This window comes from Ambystoma mexicanum, chromosome 12 (genome assembly GCF_040938575.1).
Source record: "Ambystoma mexicanum isolate Mex_15411 chromosome 12, UKY_AmexF1_1, whole genome shotgun sequence".
In the NCBI taxonomy this organism is placed as follows: domain Eukaryota; kingdom Metazoa; phylum Chordata; class Amphibia; order Caudata; family Ambystomatidae; genus Ambystoma; species Ambystoma mexicanum.
In genome coordinates this window covers 1,100,684,784-1,100,703,500 of record NC_090936.1, presented here as the reverse complement: position 1 = coordinate 1,100,703,500, position 18,717 = coordinate 1,100,684,784, and the positions used below count along the sequence as shown (strand labels likewise).

Sequence of the window (18,717 nt, the reverse complement as noted above, 5' to 3'; positions counted from 1 at the left end):
CCCCTCTGCCCTGCCCCAACCTTTCAGTGTTGTCTGTTTTGGATAACCTTTGACAGGATATTGACATCTTGATGTAAAATGCCAGTTCACCCGGGTGGCATGTCAGCCAATTCCTTGATTTCTCATTACATTTGGCCATTTGACAAACTCCGGAGCATGCATCTCACGTGTCCCTCCTCGCTCATCCCATCTTGTCTGATACCCCTTATGAGTACTGTTGCCCACTGCTAACTGGACCCTACGCCCGCCATGTGCGGTCACTCGCCCAGTTCCCTGAGTGTTTGCCCAGTACCCCAACTTCTATCATTCTGTCCAAAAGGGAGCCTCCTCTTTGTGTGTGTATCCCTGGTGTTATTTGCCCTGGCATGGCTGCTATAGCACCCCTTCCCCCAGGCCAGGGGGACCACTCTACACCCCCTCCCTACAGGCCAGCTGCCAAGAAAGGGGCACTGGGCAAGCTACAAAACGAAGATGTTACATCCAACAGGAGATGGGTTACTATTGTTCAATGCGCTGCGATAATAACCATTTTAAGCATTTATATAGTGCTACGAACCCTCAGGTATCTGAGCGCTGCTTATCATGACCCAGGCTGTGTGGTGCTTATTGATCGACCTCGGAAGGATGAAAGGCTGAGTTTGGCCCTGCCGGGATTCAAACCTGCATCAACAGGCTCTGCACAGAAGTCAAAGCAGCGCTCTACTCGCTGTGCTATCGGAGCGGCTGTGCTATTCCCTACCTTTCCTAAATGGCACCAGACACCAGGGTGACTTAGCTAAGTCCCTGCAGGGCCCTTTGCTTAAATTAACCACAGCAATTAACATGAACACTCCTGCTTCCTTTTACAGTCCAACACCTCCTTTGCTAACGTCCCCAGCGATGGTGCAACCTTCCCCCTGGGGGCTTGCTCCATCCGCCTGTCCCTCCCTCAAAAGAGTCATGGAGTGAACATGCAGCCCAGTTTCCTCTTTCCTCTCCTGGCCACCCACATAGAGGTGGGGCTAGAGGATAGTACCTTTTGGGTGACCCCTATTACCAGGACGGCCTTAGGCAGGCCGCCACATAACCTGACCACCCCAAACGTAACTAATCTCCATGCCTAAAGAATCATACATGTACTGAAACACCTAGTCCTAAATATATACACATAAATATGCAATCAAATGTACATATATATATGTATACAGAAATACAATGGTGTGGATGCTGCAGTCAGCCACACCAGCTGCTCTTCAGTACTTGTATGGGCTCCTGACAGCCCCTTTGCACAGTACCTTGGGCTGTTTCTATGGGGCAAGGCCTACCTATCACTTCTGCTCCGGAAGTGCTAGCCCGCCCCAGATGCTATCCTCTCCTTTCATCCTTTGCAGCACTGCTTTCCCAGATGGGTGCCACACCACAGTCACCACCCCTGGCCAGAGAGTTTAGTAATACTGGCGGCACCCGGCCACTACTGATCCTGGGAAACGGTTGTCTCTGCCGCGCCACTGAATCCGAGTGCAGCGCCGCTATCACCGCCACATCTCGGCTGCACCGGATTACTTACTTCGGCGCAGGCAACAATTGGGCTTGCCAGCTGATCTCCCTCATCTTCAACTGGGCCCTAGCCCAGGACTACCCCCTTCCACGGTCCTCCTTAACTGGCCCCGGCACTGCCGGCAGGTCATCGCTTCCTCCCGGCCCGGGCTGCCACACTCATGCAGCTAGGGGTGCCAATCTTCTGGTCCTGCCCCAACTGGACCCCGAGGCGGGGTGACTGCTGCTAAGGTCACACCGCCTGGTCCTGGGCTGCCCAGCTCATCACAGCTCCAGCATGGTTGGCCATCTTCACCACGGGTGCGCCACCTCACGTGGTTTGGGTTCTCTTCTTCTTTTGTCCACTCTGTCTGCCCGGCATTTGGGCCAAGATGCCACACAGGCTGCGTGCGGCTTTCTTCCGCGCTACTGTACAAATGTGGCCTGGGACACCGTTCTTCCATGGCCAACACGGTCTGGCCCTCGCGCTGGCCAGAAGGCTCTTCAGGCTTGGATGATGCTCAGGCCACCCCACACATGTAGCCCGGGCTAGTCGCTATAGCCAGGGGACTACTTAAGGGTGTAGCCCCCAAGGCAGCATGAAGTTGGTCTTCCTGCTTTCTCTGCGTCTCTGGCCGTTATCACCAATGCCTTTTTTCTTCCTCCAGGTTCTCCCCTGAGTCCAGTGCATTCCCGAGGCCAGGGGGAGGCCTGTTCATTGTTCTTTCTCCCCAAGATTCCATAGGACTCCAGAGAGGAGATTGATGCTGCAATCCATAGAGGAAATGCCAAATGCCAACACTAACAACACCAACACATACAACTACATGGAAAAAAGGGGGGTTGAGCAATGGAACCCACCTAACAGGGCCCTAATGTGGCCTGGGGTTATTTGTGTCCGGAGGAAGGCGGGCTCCAGATGCACTGGTAGACATTTCCTGTTAAATGCAACACCATGGGACTTCCACCTTCAATCTGTTCAAACGATCCACAGTTCCTCTCTGTTTTCCAGTTTACTTGATTTATATCATCTTTCCCAAATACTGAGTGCTTCTTCTCTTTTTCACAACACTGGACGTCTATCCGGTTTCAACAGCTTGACGCATTTTCTCTGTGATTCTCACTCGTCCGTACATACAATATCTCTATCTTGCAAAGAAAAAGTATTATGCAATCCTTATGCTTTGCTGTTTCTCCCCACCCTCATCTCATCATGTCGTTAATCAACCATTGTCTCCTCCTACCCCTGATCCATCTTCTTGTACCTCGACTGCCTCACACGTAGCATTTTTGTTCACATCTGAAATTGAAATTGATATGGTCACCTCTTTCTCTTCTTTTTGTCTTTATCGGCCTTGTTTTCATAATTTTTTAGTGTGTGTTTGTATTTGTGTTTTATATAGTGCAAAAACAGGTCGGGAGCAGCAAAGTGCTGTCCATGCATCAGAGAGAGCAGGATGGGTACATTTGAAAGACAATCCCTGAGCAGAGGCAATCTGTAAACAGCAGATCGATCCTAAGTCACACCAAATTTCTTTACTTTAATTTTCTTTAAACATGCCCCTCCTACTGCTGTACCTTCTGACCATCTTCGTTCATGACCAAGTCCATCCCCTGCTAGCCCCATATTTAACCAATCTCTGTAATCTTTCTCTGTCCTCTGGTATCTTTCCCTCTGCCCATAAACACACCACTATTATTCCTATATTGAAGAAACATTTTCTTGATGCCTCTATTAATCCCAGTTTCATAGGCAGGCCAAGCGAAGTGAGGGCCTCAGTGAGAACTGTGGGCTATTACCAGTCATGTACGCCCCCGGCTCAGGCGTATAGCTAATCGCACCCCAGATTTTGCCCAGGGTGTACATAGTGTATTTTTATTTTCTCGGGAGATGGGTTCAGCACTACTGTGTGAGGCCAATCTCCCGAGTAAAAAAAAGAAAAACAATGGCCTCTGCCATAGGAAAAGGGTTGTGGTCCTTTTTCCATTTCTATGGTGGTGGCCGCGGATGGGAGGAGCGCCAGCACCGGAGCACAAAGCTCCAGTCTAGCAGGTAAGGAGGGTTCTAGTGTCATTGGGAGGAGGGTGGATGGTGGGTAGGTGGGAAGGCAACATGGAGAGGCTCCCTGTTGCCTCCCCAGAATAAAGATGACACCACCCGGGGAAGGGCCTGGGATGGCTGTAAAGAGTGGGCGGTACATACTGTATTCTTGCCTACTCTTCCAGCCACCGGATTGGCTGAGCGCCTTTCCCCAGGTGCGAATTACTCACAGCTTTTCTTAATGCAAACTCCCCTCTTCTTGTTCAGTTAGGATTTCGACCCATTCCTTGTTAACTCTCTTGTTTCTGAACGCCATTCCAAGCAGTCATCATTGCTGGTCTTATTGGATCATTCAGCTGTGTTTGACATGGTGAACCACCCTACTCTCTTGCATTATTTAGGTCTATTGAGTACATGAGTAGTAACATGTTCTAAGATGGCTGCCGATGTAGCTAAAGAAATAATACAAGCCATAAAAGTTAGTCCTATGACTATGAATAGTAAATCAGTTTAGAAATAGAGAAAGGCCTGTGTAACAGAATCTGTAACACTTCGCCTGAGGATGTCCCTGCAGAGGGATGGACCGCGTGTGGTGAAGCGGAGAGCTTCTGAAATAACATATGTAAGTCCATGCTGGTTTAGACTTATTTTTATGAACTTTGCAAATTTTATTCAATAAAGACTGATGCTCTAATGAGTTGGGACGAGTGCTCAGTTATCTTGGCCGTTTTTTCCTCACTACTGATGCGGCTGGCATTAACAGCGTTATGGATGTGAGGTGTTGTTTGAATAGTACAAGGTGTTTGTCTATTTAACCTTGTTAACTGAGCACCCGTGTGAAGCAGGCAATGTGCACCGCTATATGGACATAAAAATTAGTTTAAATAAATAAATAAATAAATATATATATATATATATATACTGAAACACAAGCCGCCTAGAAAGACATATAATGCTTGCTCAATACACAAATGTAACAAGTGGCCATTTTGGGGAAATTGGACGGTGCAGCCACATTACAATGAATGGAGAATTCAAGGATGCCCGACGCTGCAGAGAAAGCAAGTTTGCTGAACTAGGTGAAACACAGATTTGCATAGATCAGACAAGGGCTACACGGCCCCCGTCCAAGGTTAGTGTAAGAAATGGAGGGTCGGCTGGCTATAAAGTAGAACAAAGGATAACAGTTCCCAAGCACAAGACATATTTTTCTTAGATTAAGCAAAAGAGCAAACGACCTGCAGATGCCAGGTGCTGGTTAATCAAAGCTTAAAAACATATGAATACTAACTCAACCAAGCCTCCAGAGGTCAGAGGAAGTAATAGCACCGATGTTAGTAGCAGCTAAATTCAGAGTAAAATCTGAGCAGGATAATTTGAAAGGTCGTCTCCTCATACGTGACTCATAAATAACAAACAGTTTCTATTCATTTGCACCAGACATGGAAAACCATGCGTTCGACTCCCTAAAAATTCTCAGAGCAAGAAGCTGGTTATGGCTAGGTTTAAAGGCAGAAGCCCTGGCCTGTTGCCTAGGATACCAGGATGGTATCCTGGTGCCTCTCCTCCTATAAATATATTTTGCTCATGTGCTAAGGACCTGCCAAAATGTCAAGCTGAGCCACCGATGTAAGTAGAACATCGAAGGTGGCAAAAATAGGGGGAGGGACTGTATTCTAAATATACGTATAGAAGTATCTGGATATTTGGGGATTAGAAAGAAGAGAAATAGATAGCTAATTTTACTGGTTCCAAGAGGGGTGGAAGGGTATGCACTAAAAATATTCCAAGTAGGGGAGTTAAGGATTCCTGAGGCAAGGCAAAAAGAAGAGTGTGTATCAAACTACAAATTTGTGTAAAAAGAGAGATGAGATACATTTGGCTTCTCAAAGGCCTCCCCTTCTCTTCATTCTCACCTTTTCATCCCGAGTCGATGTCGGGCGTCGGAAGTGGCCGTTCAGTGGTGGTACAGATTGATGCTGACTCTAGGTCTTTTCCTCTATTGTGTTCAATCGTGTTCATCTTAGTGTAGAGCCGGGAGATGGTACTGCCTCGAGGGTTCCACTGCATTGTGAGTCGAGCTGCTGCGCCTGGCTTCACCCTGCTGTGGGTTGCTGAGAGTGCCCGATAGGCGAGGCGGAAAGGAGAGGAGTGGAGCAGTGGAGCTACTGCCGTCACTGTCTGCCACTCCACCCACTGCTGGGTGCTGTGCTGAACCCCGCTTCCTTCCACCCACCACACTGGTTATATAGGCACATTGCACTGTGGCTGGTGAGTGTAATGTCGGCTTTTGTTGCATTAGGCTACTGGGAATAGGATTGCTCTTTTCCTTTTAGCTCACAAGAAAATCACTGCAGGGGCTGAGACTCCGCTAAATTTGGAGATGATTTCTTTTCCTGGGAGAATTTTGCAGTTGTTATTCCTATTGATGGACCTTGGATATGGTGCTGACCAGATAGGGGACTTTGTATGAAACCTCTATTCCACACAGTGCTCGATTATCTGAGGTACGAACTGTTAGTGCTGGTAGGAAAAAGCATAGTCATAAGATCAAAATTAGCTTCCATGAGGGTGCTACTGGGGGAGGGACACCTGAGGATGCTGCCAAGCTGCAAGGAGTATCAGGGGTGTCTAGCCAAACAGGGGATGGATTTTCCACGGCTTTGGCTACTAGTATTGAGTTATCATCCCCACTGACTAAGACCTCACCCCAAAAAGGAAAGGATAAGTGAGCACTACTTAATGGTAAAAACAGGTTCCTACTGCACCAGTTAGAGAATTCTTCCATTAGTTTAACTTGCTGAGTGGGGTGCAACCCACTGTATCATGCCTCCGTGCTTGGCATGTGTAGAACTAATAGTGGAAGAAAGACCGAAACTCACTAGCCTTGGTTGTGGGCTGCACACTCTAAATACCGCTCTAGTGTTTTTTCTTGTAATTTCAATATATTTTAATTGATTGATTAGTTGTATTCATCGGTCAATGCTTAGTAAATAAGAACAAAAAAGTTAATTCTTTATAATTTCAAAAAGAATATGTGCTTTATTCGCTGATGCATTAAGACTGGTAATGCATTTTGGACTGGAACTAGTCCTTCATCAGGGAGTTATGGTTTCCTTTGATCAACCCATACAGTTAACATCAAACCAACAGTTCAAATGAAAACAAGTGGTTACGTGACCATATCACAACCACAATCAAATATATGTTAACATAAAAAACATTTCACAACCCTGATATTCCGAATTTGAGTATGTGCAGGCCACATGACAATGTCAAACAGCAAAAGACAAACGTTAGAGAAAACATTCAAGAAAAAGAGAGAGAAATAAAACCACAAATCTCAGTCCGTTTCAGTCATCACACAATCGGCCATATTCATCACTCAGGTGCCCAACGTTACGTTTGATTATTGGGTTCCTCGTGTTTGCAGACCAATAACTGACAAATCGCTTAATCCTGTGGAAATGAGTACAGGTAGTAACTCTCAACTGACGCTAGATGCTTGTCCTATGCTCATCCGTTGTGATAGTGCTTGGGTGCGTTAGTAATGACTGTTCTGTGTAGAAACCCCGGTGGAGAATACCCTATGAGTGCTGCATTGAAACTCCATGTGATTTCTTGTGTATGAGCGGCATGTAGTGCACCATTTCAAGCGTACCCTACCTTGCTATCTCGTGAAGATGTGTCTTTAAAGTAGGAACAACTGCGCTGGTTTGTGTTCTGCAAAATTGCATATGCCTGTTAGAAAGTCACAGGACCTCACCCCAAGCATATGTTGATAATAGAGAGACAAGTAGTATGGCGCTTGCTGTAACTCTTAAATCAAATAAGGATCAAGTTGCTGAGTTGGAGTTGCCTCCCGCCCAATGGCAGTTCGTAAAGGAAAGAATTGCGGAAGAACTCCTTCAATGTAGCAACTATCACGACTTTGACATATGGCTGGTCATGCTGGATAAAGTAGCGGCACTAGTGTGCCCTGTTATGATGGATAATTCTTGTCAGACTGTATTATATGGGTTCAATGACAAGGTCAATATTGGTTGGCAATTATCTGTGCAGGCCTTTGACATCACAATAACTAAGGATAAGAAGAGCCAGACTAAGCCAGAACATTTTGAAACCGCTGGTTCTAGAAACCGTGGTGTTGCACCCTCCTATACACATATCTTTACCTCCCTCCACATGTACTTCTGGAAATGCGTGTGATGGCCAGTCCATAGTGGATGCTGATGTGGGATATTTTTCTTCCTTCATGACCTCTAATGCCTTTTCTAAATCCAAAACCTGCCCTTTTGGGACTGTTCATCGCAGTACAATTGAAATGCCACCTATTGCGGATAAATCATTGAGAGAACTAGCCACGGACCCAGGACATGTTATTATCTCCAATGTCTTGCCACCTCTAAGACTGAAACCTAAAGATACCCTTAAGAGTAAGGTGATGACCTGGCTTCAAGACAGAACTGGACCATGTATCATTAGGAATCTGGACGTGAAGATTCTGCATAGGATTAAGTTGGACAATTGGTGCTCAGAAGTTGATAAAGATTGTGTAGCCATTGGTTGTGGCCATAGTAACCACCCTACTTTCCTGGCAAATTGCATTTTGGATTGTGGATCATTTTTTGCCATGTGTTGTTTTGATGTATGTCTTCATGTGTGCTTCTAGGTTACCCTGAGATCTTTTGTTAGACCCTTCCGTTCTGTCTTTTGTGGCGCCCTGATGCCTGTGGGCTTCGGCAACATATAACTAAATAAATATAAAATATACATATAAATACATTTACTAAACATAGTAAAGGAAGGGGTAGGCAGAACATTCAAAAGTGCACATCTGTATGGGGTTATAAATATGTCAGTATAAAACTTTTATTGTGTCTAAACTAGGGGATATGAAAAGGTCATCACAAGATTTTTTAATCAAGAGATTGATGTCAATCAGGAGGGTATAAATCAAAGGAGAAGAAAAAAAAAAAATAAGAGATTTGTAAAATGTCAATAATAAAACAACGAGATGGCTAAAATGGATAGAAAGTGTAAACAAAGGAACAAAAAGAACATCATTGCATACATTTTTAAAAGTGGTTAATAAAATCTTTGGGGGTAATAAGCGGCTATTGATTGTGCCTGCTCAAGTTAATCAGTGTGGTATACTTGATGATATAAATAAAAGAATACAAAATCTGTAAGTATTAACAGTCAAAATAGATTTGTCATTATGGGGGACACTCCTCTTTTACATCTATGCAGGACACTGCCGAGATATACACCCAAGATAAGTCGGTATCACGCAGGGTGGGCCAGAGGCACGCTTAATAAAACACTAATGCCGTGGCACCAAGAAGGTTTGTGGTCAAAAACAGTATTGTGACACATGACAACATATTTGCATGCTACATATAACGGGAAGAAATTACAAAAAAGGTTGGCCGTTTTAGAGTTGTGGAAAATGTATCAGGGCGAGAAAGAAGATCCGCCTGAGAAGGAGTGGATGCTTAATCAGTATGAAGAGGAGGATATAACGCCTTTGGCTCCTCTTTCCACTTCTGAAAAGCCTCCTCTTTCCCCTTCTAAATAGAAGAGTGCAGATACTGAGAGCAGGGATTTTATCCTTTAAGGGAATTGAAAGCGGTGGCGGATTATGTTAATCTGACATACGAGCCCCCTGCTAATAACAATGAGGACAATATGGAAGAGAGCAAAAACAGAGAACGTAAATATATGTCAACACATAATGAAAGTAAACAGCATGATGAGAGAAAGAACAGGCAAGATAGACGGATAGAGATAGGGGAAGAAGCAAGGAGACAAAGGGAAGTGAAAGACAATGCTAAGGGAGTAACAATAGTACAGAATGAATGAATGGGAGAACAGATATTACTCAAGCTAGATGATAAGGGCATTGATGGGATTTGAGAAAGAGAAAAAAGAGAAGAGCAAGAAAAGAAGAAAGGTAACATGAGAGTGCATACAAAGAAGAGAAGGAAAAAGAGAGGAAGCAAAAGGAAGAACGAAGAAGGTACAAGGAAAATAAAGAACAGGAGAGACAAGAAGAGAAGAAACGGAGGAGAAAGAAATACAAAGAATGAAAATATGTAGGTTGCAGAGAGAAGAATACAAACATGGGCTGACAAGCAGGAAGCAGAAAACATAGGGAAAAGGATTGGGGATTTATATAGGCGAATAAGGGATAAAGATGGGTGTAAAACCAAAGAGAATGTCGAATGATCTTTATCGAGGGAAACAGGAAGTAGGTCAGATGATGTCATAATAGACGACCACAGAACATTGTCTTTAAGTAGACTAGATCTTGATGATGTGGAAACGGACAAAATCCATACAAGCTGGGGCATAATGATGTCGGATGAGAAAAGGGAATAAAATGACAAAGCACAAAGAAAAGGCGCAGGCTTTTTTTTCTGAAAGAGTCAAGTGTAGAAAAGGTGTAAAATGGTCAGACCTAGAGGACCCTAAAGAAAAAACACCAGAACCGACAACATACACTGAGCGACCACAAGACGCAAGGTCGTACAGTGCAGGGTATGTATCCCCACCTTATGTAAGCAGATTAAGGTCGCTGCCACGATGGAGACAAATGGGCGAGACTAGACCCACCTGGAAAACAAGGAGTGTAGGTGGGTATGATTATGGATAAGGGTTTTCACAATTCCCATTATTAGAGAAAGGGGGAGGATGACCACAATATATTCTGTGGCCACAATTGAACAAGGATAATTTGAAATTTAAATTACATAGTTTGACTCCTGGTGCAGGAAAATGGATTAATGAGTTAGATAGGATGACATCAGGAATGAAGTTAGCAATAGGTGACATAAAACGTCTTCTGGTAGTCATCCTAGGGGAGAGGGCTGGCAACATTGGGAAGCAAGCAGGGTATGTGAGTGTGACTGCATGAAACACGACGCAGCACCATTTAATAATTGCAGAGCACATGTATGGTGGGTACTCAAGGTACAATATCCTGTTACATCGGATATGGGTGCGATTATGACTAGGAAAATGGCTGAGGTTGCTTTTATTAAAGATATTCGTGAGAGATGGCGTTTTGAAGAGAGAACCGTGGCACAAAACAGTGGAATTATTTTACCACATTTTAAGTTAGGGACTTCCTGAGCCAGTGCAACAGCAGATGAAACATGTAGGGGTGGAAGCGAAGCCATGGCCAGAAATACAGTTGACTATTGTGCACCATTGCTGATTATTACAGGAGGAGAACAAGAAGAAAGCTGAGAGATGAAAGCAGGAGGAAGCGAAGTTAGTTCAGAAAGAATTGTCAAAACTAGCCATAGCGGGAGTGGTATTGACATAAAGTGAAGGTGGGGCGACATGAGAGATGCAACCAGCAAAGTAATGTGCATACCCTATGGATCATAGTGGGTAAAACTTTGGGCCAAGAGGGAAAGGGAATGGACCTAGAGGAGGAGGATGAGGAGAATTTCAGAACCCTAATGTCAGACAACCACACCAATTTTGCAATTGTGGAAGCATAGGACACATAGCCAGGACATGTAGAAGTAGAGGATGTGTGCAGCAAAATTAGCAAGCTCCAAGAGGGGGGATTGTCTATGTTCCACAATATAATACAGAACCACAGGAGTATTAGGCCCAAGATCACACACCAAATCAGGTATGTTCACCACAACCACAGCAAACACAGCAAGTTCCATTTCAAATGCAATCCCCACAAGGGCAATCACACGCTCTATAGGAGAACACAAAATGCCGATGCAATTATTATATTCTCGACAGAGACCAGTTTACATATTAGGACGTGACTTGATGACAAAACTTAACAAGACAATATCTTTTACTGATGAAGGAATAGTGTGCTCCACTCCAGGGATACATTACATGAATGTAAAAGAATTCCTATTATCCTTTACAAGCCAGACGGCATTGCAAGGGGTCCTTTTAGATACAGAAGTATTTTTATATGGAGTAACTGTTTTATTATTGTGGTTACCCAAGTTGAAAGGGGAAGATATTGAGAATTCCTGAAAAGTTTTTGTTTAGACCCGAAATACCTATGGATAATTAAGAAGGAAAGATTATCCCTTTAGAGCTAGAAGCAGCAGTGGCCAGAGAGGAAATGGTGGTTGTCCATGGTACAGATGATGAGGGGAGAGCAGTCATAGCCCTCGGTGAAGGATACAGATTGACAGACTTGACAGATGAAGAGCTTTTTAGGGATGATTATTCAGATGATGAATTAGTGTTTTTTATAAGTCTCACTTATTGAGTTAAAGTGAGAATATGGAAATACCGTGGAGAATGGCAATGGTAAAAAATAAACCATCATTTTTTCCAGAAGGATTTGGGAAAAATTGCCAACTATTTATGGACTACAAGTCCATTTGACGTGGGCCTAGGAGCAGTTAAAATCAAGCTTAAAGCAGGAGCAATTTTGCCACGAGGAAAACAATGTACCATGTCCAGAGAAGCAGAAAATTGGTGTAATCTGAGTGCCCATGCAACATGTCTGTGTACCCAGTGAAGAAATAAACTATGGGGTTATGGAGATTTATTCAGGATCTTTGCACCTACACAATATTGTTGAAGCAGAGTTTCCTTTAGTTCCAAATCCTGCTACAATATTTTGTACTATCCCATCAAAGGCCAAATATTTTACAGTTATAGATTTAAAAAATGTGTTCTTCTCAATTCTCCTCCATGAGGACTCACAAGATTTGACTTCATTTTCGTATAGAAATATCCACCTGGAACATGCTCATTTGCCCCAAGGATATTGTGAATCCCCCGCAATCTTTAACAGGGTCCTCCAGATGGATTTGGGTAATGTTCAGTTCAAAAGTACAATAATTCATTATGTGGATGACATTTTAGTGTGCAGTGAGAGAGAGGAAAAATGTCAGAGAAGAATCAGTTCTAATCATGACCATACTAACAGAGAAAGGAAACATGGTAGACAAGGAAAAGCTCCAATATTGTCCGGAAGAAGTCTTGTATATAGGACAGTTAATCTCTCAGGAAGGAAGAAAGGAAGAAAAGTGACACCTGAAAGAGCAGATGCAATTATGAACACTTCTGAACCAAAACAGTGAAGGAAATGCAACTATTTGTAGGCCTAGGTAGCTATTATAGGGCCTGAGTTTTTGATTACAGCACATATATTCAATCACTTTTAAAAGGACTCAAAAAGGCACAGGTAGACAAAAGTAAAATAATATGGACAGATGAAATTACGGAAGGATTTGAGGAATTTAAAAAGGCAATCAGTACAGCCTCTATGTTAGGAATTCCAAAATTATCATGAAGAATTGTATGTATATTCCCATTCAAATGGAGAAGTCACGACAGCAGTCATTACCCAGAAAATGACATTAGTACATGGACATAAACCATTGGCTTATTACAGTGGGATTTTAGATCCAGTTATGGAAGGGCTTAATCTTGCAAAGAAGCTTTAGCTACTGCTGCATTTGCTATTGAAAAAGCTTCAAGTATTACAGTGGGGTGTTCAGTAACTTTATTTGTTGAGCATGCATTATGTGCTATTTTGGAAAAACCCAAATGTATATTGACCACACAAAGAGCATCAGGGTATGAGGTAATTATATCAAACCCTGCAATTAAGTAGATGCAGAATAGTGAACCCACCAACATTAATAGCAGAACCAGCAGGGGAGGCTGATTATCTACATGCCGTACAATGGATACTGAATTTTCTGATGATATTCCCTGTGTTAGAGAAAACAATATCAGAAGGGTTCTCTTTATTGATGGGTTTTCAAAAATTGATCAAACAATTGTCAAAAGGCATACTGGATCAGCAATAGGAAAGCTGAACTGAGAGGGTGAATTTAAAGTAGTCACACGCGTGAGATTGCCTTCGTGTTGCTCAGCTCAAACTGCAGAATTAGTGGTGCTTATCGCTGCACTCCAAAGATATGACGATGAGGAAGTGATGATGTACTTTGACTCCGCCTATGTGATGTCAACAGTAAATGCAGGTTTGTCACGCTTGAAAAGGAGGTGCTTCCTCCATGCAGACGGCACTCCAGTGCAACATGCGGCCCTACTGGATAAACTCATTGAGGCATTAAGACTCACATTGAGTATTGTATATAATGCGCAACTCACACTAAAATGAACAGACATGATTTCTTTCAGAAACGAAACAGCAGAATTAGAAGCCAAAAAGGCAGCATAGTTTCCAAATATTTCTGATTTTCAAACTAAAAAGTGTTAAACAAATTACAGGACATTGGATGTTGGTAAAAGAGGGCTTTAACATGTTGTCTATTGTTCAGTTAATTAAGATACAAGGTCAAACGTCACAGGAGGAGCAATACCTATGGAGAAAGCGGGGGTGTTCCTTATCTCCCACTGAGGCAATTTGGAGGCAGGATAGCACTGGAAAGCCAGTTATGACTCTAGCATTACTAAGGGTGGTACTGGAGCAGCTTCACTACCCTATGCATATGACTCGAGAGAGTCTTGCTGCTACAATCGGCAAAGATTGGTTTTCACCAAATTTGTTAGAACATGTGGCACAGTTTATTGTGAATTGCATCATGTGTCAGAAATGTACTGCAGGGCACACTTTGCGAACAGTGAGAGCAGCAATCCCTAGACCCAATGAACCATTTGAGTATCTACATATAGATTATGTAGATATGCTGCAGACATGCAATGGCTATAGGTATATGCTGGTCGTGGTATGTCCTTTTTCTAGATGGATTGAGGTAAGTCCATGTGCACCCCAATGCCGCATGCGCCACCAGGTTCCTTTTGTGTGGGGTGTTTCCAAGATAGGGTGTATATGAGGTCTTGCAGTCTGACAATGGATCGCATTTTGTAAATTAGCTATTTGAGCAAGTTATCTTCTGCCTATCACCCACAGGCAAATGGAATCTGTGAACAATTAAATGAATTACTTAAAGAGAGCATAAACAAGATTCAAATCACCTTGAAGAAGGGGCAGCTACATTACCTGCATCTCACGCTATATGCGTTGCAAAATCAACCTGGCTCAGATCACCATCTAACTCCTCATGGGTTGGTGACTGGACGCCGAATGAGAGCACCTCTTGCTCCTCCAACTAGGCTAGAAACGGATGCCCACAGTGTAGCAAACACATTAGATGATGAGATGCATGACTATTTGACAGCTTTGACCGGTAGTGTCTCTTTTATTTGTTTTTTTGTTTGTTTGTTTTATTCATTTGTAATGCACACCAGACTCAAGGGTATCAGGGCCTGGGGCAACAAGTAATTCTGTACAAAAATGTACAAATATATACATGAGTGATACAGGTGCAGGTACAAGTACAGGCAGATGCAGTAACGCTAATTTACACAATGTACATATGGGAGGCAAGGGGAAGAGTTAGCGGTTGTTTTCCTTTAACCAATGCATGTATTTGCACCTGAATTGCAGATAGGTTTGGGCAGTCCTTAAGGTGGGTGGCAGGGAGTTCCATTGTTGGGCCGCTTTAACCTGGAAGCTATTACCTCCAGTTTTAGATCGTTTAAATCTGGGCACTGTGAGGAGGTTGGAGTTTACTGTTCTAGTAGGTCTGTTGGGGGTGTATCTCTGGAATCTGTCTATGAGGTAGTGGGGGCTGCGTTATTGAGGCATTTGTGAGTAAGTGAGGCAACTTTCAGCAGGATTTTGTCGGTTGTGGTGAGCCAGTTATTGGCTCTTCTAGCGTTGGAGACATGGTTTTTTTTGGAGATGCTCAGTGCTGCTCTGAGAGCATTGGTTTGCAAAATCTGGATTTTGTGAGTAACGTATTTGTTGGCTCCCTCATATAGGGCATTACAGTAGTTCAGTTTTGACAAAATCAGGGCTCTGGCTAGGGTAGTGCAGCTATGAGTCGAGAGGAAGGGCTTAGCTGCTCTAATTAATTTACAAGTGTAGGCGGTGGAGGAGGCCATGGAGCTGTCCTGTTTACAGAGGGAGAGTGTGGCATCAAGGTAAAATCCTAGTGTTTTAACTTCTTTGGCTACATTGATGGAGTTACCCTCTATGATAAAGCTAAAGTATTTGTGGTCAAATTTGTTTGAATTGCGGGAGGTGCCAAGGATGATGAGCTCAGTCTTGTCATCATTCAGGCATAGGCTGTGAGAGGCCATCCATGCCTGGATGATGAGGTACACTTTGTTCACCAAGGCCAAACCCTTGTCGTAATCTCCCGTCAGCGGGTTGAGGATCTGGGTATCATTGGCATAGTTGGTGTAGGTGATACCCAGACCATCAAGATCATCTAACAGGGGCTTTGTGAATACATTGTACAGAGTGGGGGAGACACATGAGCCCTGGGGGACCCCACAGGAGATGGGGATGGGGTCAGTGGAGGTGGAGGTAGAGAAGACACGCATAGACCTGTTGTTGAGGAAGGATTGAAGCCAGCCAATTGCCTCATGCGAAAAGAGGGCTGCCGAGTCTAGGTGGTTGCAGAGTATTTTGTGGTCTACTAAATCAATTGCCGCTGAAAGGTCAAGTAGAAGTAGTACAGCAGCTTTCCCGTTGTCTCTGAGAGTGTCAATTTGTGCCTTGAGGTCTATGAGAGCTGTCTCAGTCCCATGTTACGGTCTGAATCCAGACTGCCGGATTCCAGGAGATTATTTTTTTCCAAGTATGGTTGTATTTTAAGCAGGTAGGAGACAGTGGTTATGGGTGGAGGGAGAACCCAAGACTCTTTAAGGTTACTGGGAATGGTGCCTCAGGAGAAGGAGGAGTTGATGTGCTTGGTGATGAAAGGTGAGAGGTCCCTGGACACATCTTTGATGATTTGTGATGGGCAGGGGTCCCCCTGGCAGTTCCAAGGTTTAAGGATGAGAATGATTTTTTCAACCTCTCGTGGAGTTACTTTGGAGACGCTGAAGCGAAGGGGGGGTTTCAGAGTAGGTTTTTGGGGAGGGGGCAATGATGTTGGCTACACGGGCGGAGCCGAGGATGGAATCTTTCTTGTTGTTTATTTTAGTTTGTAGGCCTGCAACTTTGTTGGTAAGGGCCTTTTGGATACTGTTACACCATTGTTTGTCTTTCACACATGTGCCTGGAACTGAGGTGAGTGACTCCAGCTCTTTGAGGATGGTGAACAGTTCTTTTGTGCTGGAATTGGGTTGCAAGATTCTCGAGTTGTCAGACTCTTGCTTGGCCATTATTATTTCTTTCTTGTAGAGGGTAGTTATTTTGTTGACGTTTGTTTTATTGTTATCTGATGGCAATTGTCTCCATGCCTGTTTGCATTTGCGTTTTTCGAGTCTGAGACATTTCAAATGTGGGGAGAACCATGAGTTCAGATGTCTTTTAGGTTTTCTTTTTCTAAGTTTCAGCGGAGCGATGGAGTCAAAGGCTGACCACATAATGTTATTGTATTCGTCTACAAGGGTGTGGGGGTTGGAAGATTCTGTGAGTAAGTTCAATGTTGGGAGAATAAGGGGGATGAGTTTTTCAGCTGTGATATTTTTTTTGTTTCTCGTGGGGATGGCCGGGGCTAATGAGTTGTTGGGGGTGGTTGTCGGGGTTGAGGCCTCGAGGGAAAAGGTGAGGAGAAGATGGTCGGACCAAGGCTGGGGGAGATGGCGGTGATGGAGGCCCGGCAATTATAGTCCGCCACCCAGTCCAGGGTCTTCCCCTTGTTGTGGTTGGGGAGTGTCACTCTTTGGACAAATCCTAGCTCAGATAGGGTGCTGGCAATAAGTGTGGCTTGAGGTTCTTTGGGGTCCTTAAAGCCGAGGTTAATGTCGCCTAGGAGAAGACTCTGGGTTTTATTTTTTAATTGTTGGTGAGGATGGTTGTAAGGTCCTTCTCGAAGGAGCCTAGAGGGCCAGGGCGTCTCTAGAGTAGGTGGATGCAAAGGGTTTGGGAGTTAGCAATGGGCAGTTTCGCTATTAGTGATTTGCAGGAGTTGGGAATGTCTGAAGGGACTAGTCTCATGTTGAGGTGGGTTTAAAAGATTATGGCAAGGCCTCCACCTGTAGATTCTGTTCTATCGGTTCTGAGGATTGTGTAGTCTTCTGGGATGGCTAGCATAAGGGATGGGCCTGCTGCTGCGTGGAGCCAGGACTCAGTGATGGCTAGGAAGTCCAGTTTTTCTAATAGGATACGGTCTGCTATGTCAGTAGTGTGTGCTACTATGGAACGTGCGTTTATTAGGGCACCTCTAATGGGGGGGTAATGGTTTTAGTGGGGGTTAGCAGGGAGGCTGGGGTGTCTGGACTGGGTTTAGCATGGCTGTTAGTAAGGTTGTGTAAGGCTCTATCTGAGGGTGAAGTGTTGGGTGTGCCTCTTTAGCAGTGGATGGTCTGGTTACTAGGTGAAGTGTGAAGGAGGTCTCTGGCTCGAGGTTCAAATATTTTGGGTATCCTGGCACGTACTCTGAGGTTTCTGACTGTAGTACTGCAAGGGATGGACATGTTGGATAATGTGGGTGAGTGTGGGTGGAGAGGTGTGGGTATTGGTGTTAGGTGGAGGGGTGTCTGCTAAGGCAGAGGTGAGGAGTGGGCTGAGGTAGCTAGCTGAGTGGATTAGATGCAGAATTATTCTCAGTAGGGCTGAGCAAATACCTGGTATATAAATTATGTGTAGGCTGTAGATTCCTTGTGATTGTTATAAGAGAAGGTCTATGAGGGTTCAGTCCCCTATTGTGCTACAATATTGTATGGGCGAAAGCTAATACTTTGGGGTTCTCTGACTAAAGTAGACAGGCAGTTATAGCTTCTCAGGAAATTTGAATGGTAGGCAGTTCAATTATAACAATTCAGAATGATACTGCAGCAGTAATCAGGTGGCTAGATTTTAGTATTTCAGAGCGACCAGAAGTGTAGGCAATGTTAAATACGTGCTTAAAGTATCATCAAACAGAGGCAGAACATTCTCAGGCAGGGTACAGAAGTAAACAAAATATAGCTGCAATCAAACAGTTGAAATTATAATAAGAACAGTAAATATGGCGTGGTTCAACAGGCAGGTCCGATGCACAATAAGTACAGTACAGTGCAGTGTTGCAACAATGTGATTAAGTGCCAGTGGATATAGTACAGTGAACAATGTTATCCGGTATGAGGCTGGCAGTGTTAAGCAAAATATGCAAATCCAGCATGTTTGGGTAGCGATAGATGGCAAAGCGCTAGGGCGTGCATGTAGTGTAAGGACAGTGGCGCTA

General features: G+C 44.1%; 1 protein-coding gene across 4 annotated transcripts in view; it reads left to right on the top strand.

Moving 5' to 3' along the window:
* The window catches only part of LOC138514280 (uncharacterized), a 314,981-nt gene that overhangs the window by 20,355 nt on the left and 275,909 nt on the right, over positions 1–18,717 (top strand). The window contains exon 1 of one of the 4 annotated variants that reach the window (XM_069629660.1): positions 4,097–4,178. The exons of the other annotated variants lie outside the window; for them this stretch is intronic. The gene's annotated coding sequence lies outside the window, so the exon portion shown is untranslated. Of the gene's footprint in view, positions 1–4,096; positions 4,179–18,717 lie in introns of those variants that run through there. 4 annotated transcript variants of the gene reach the window in all.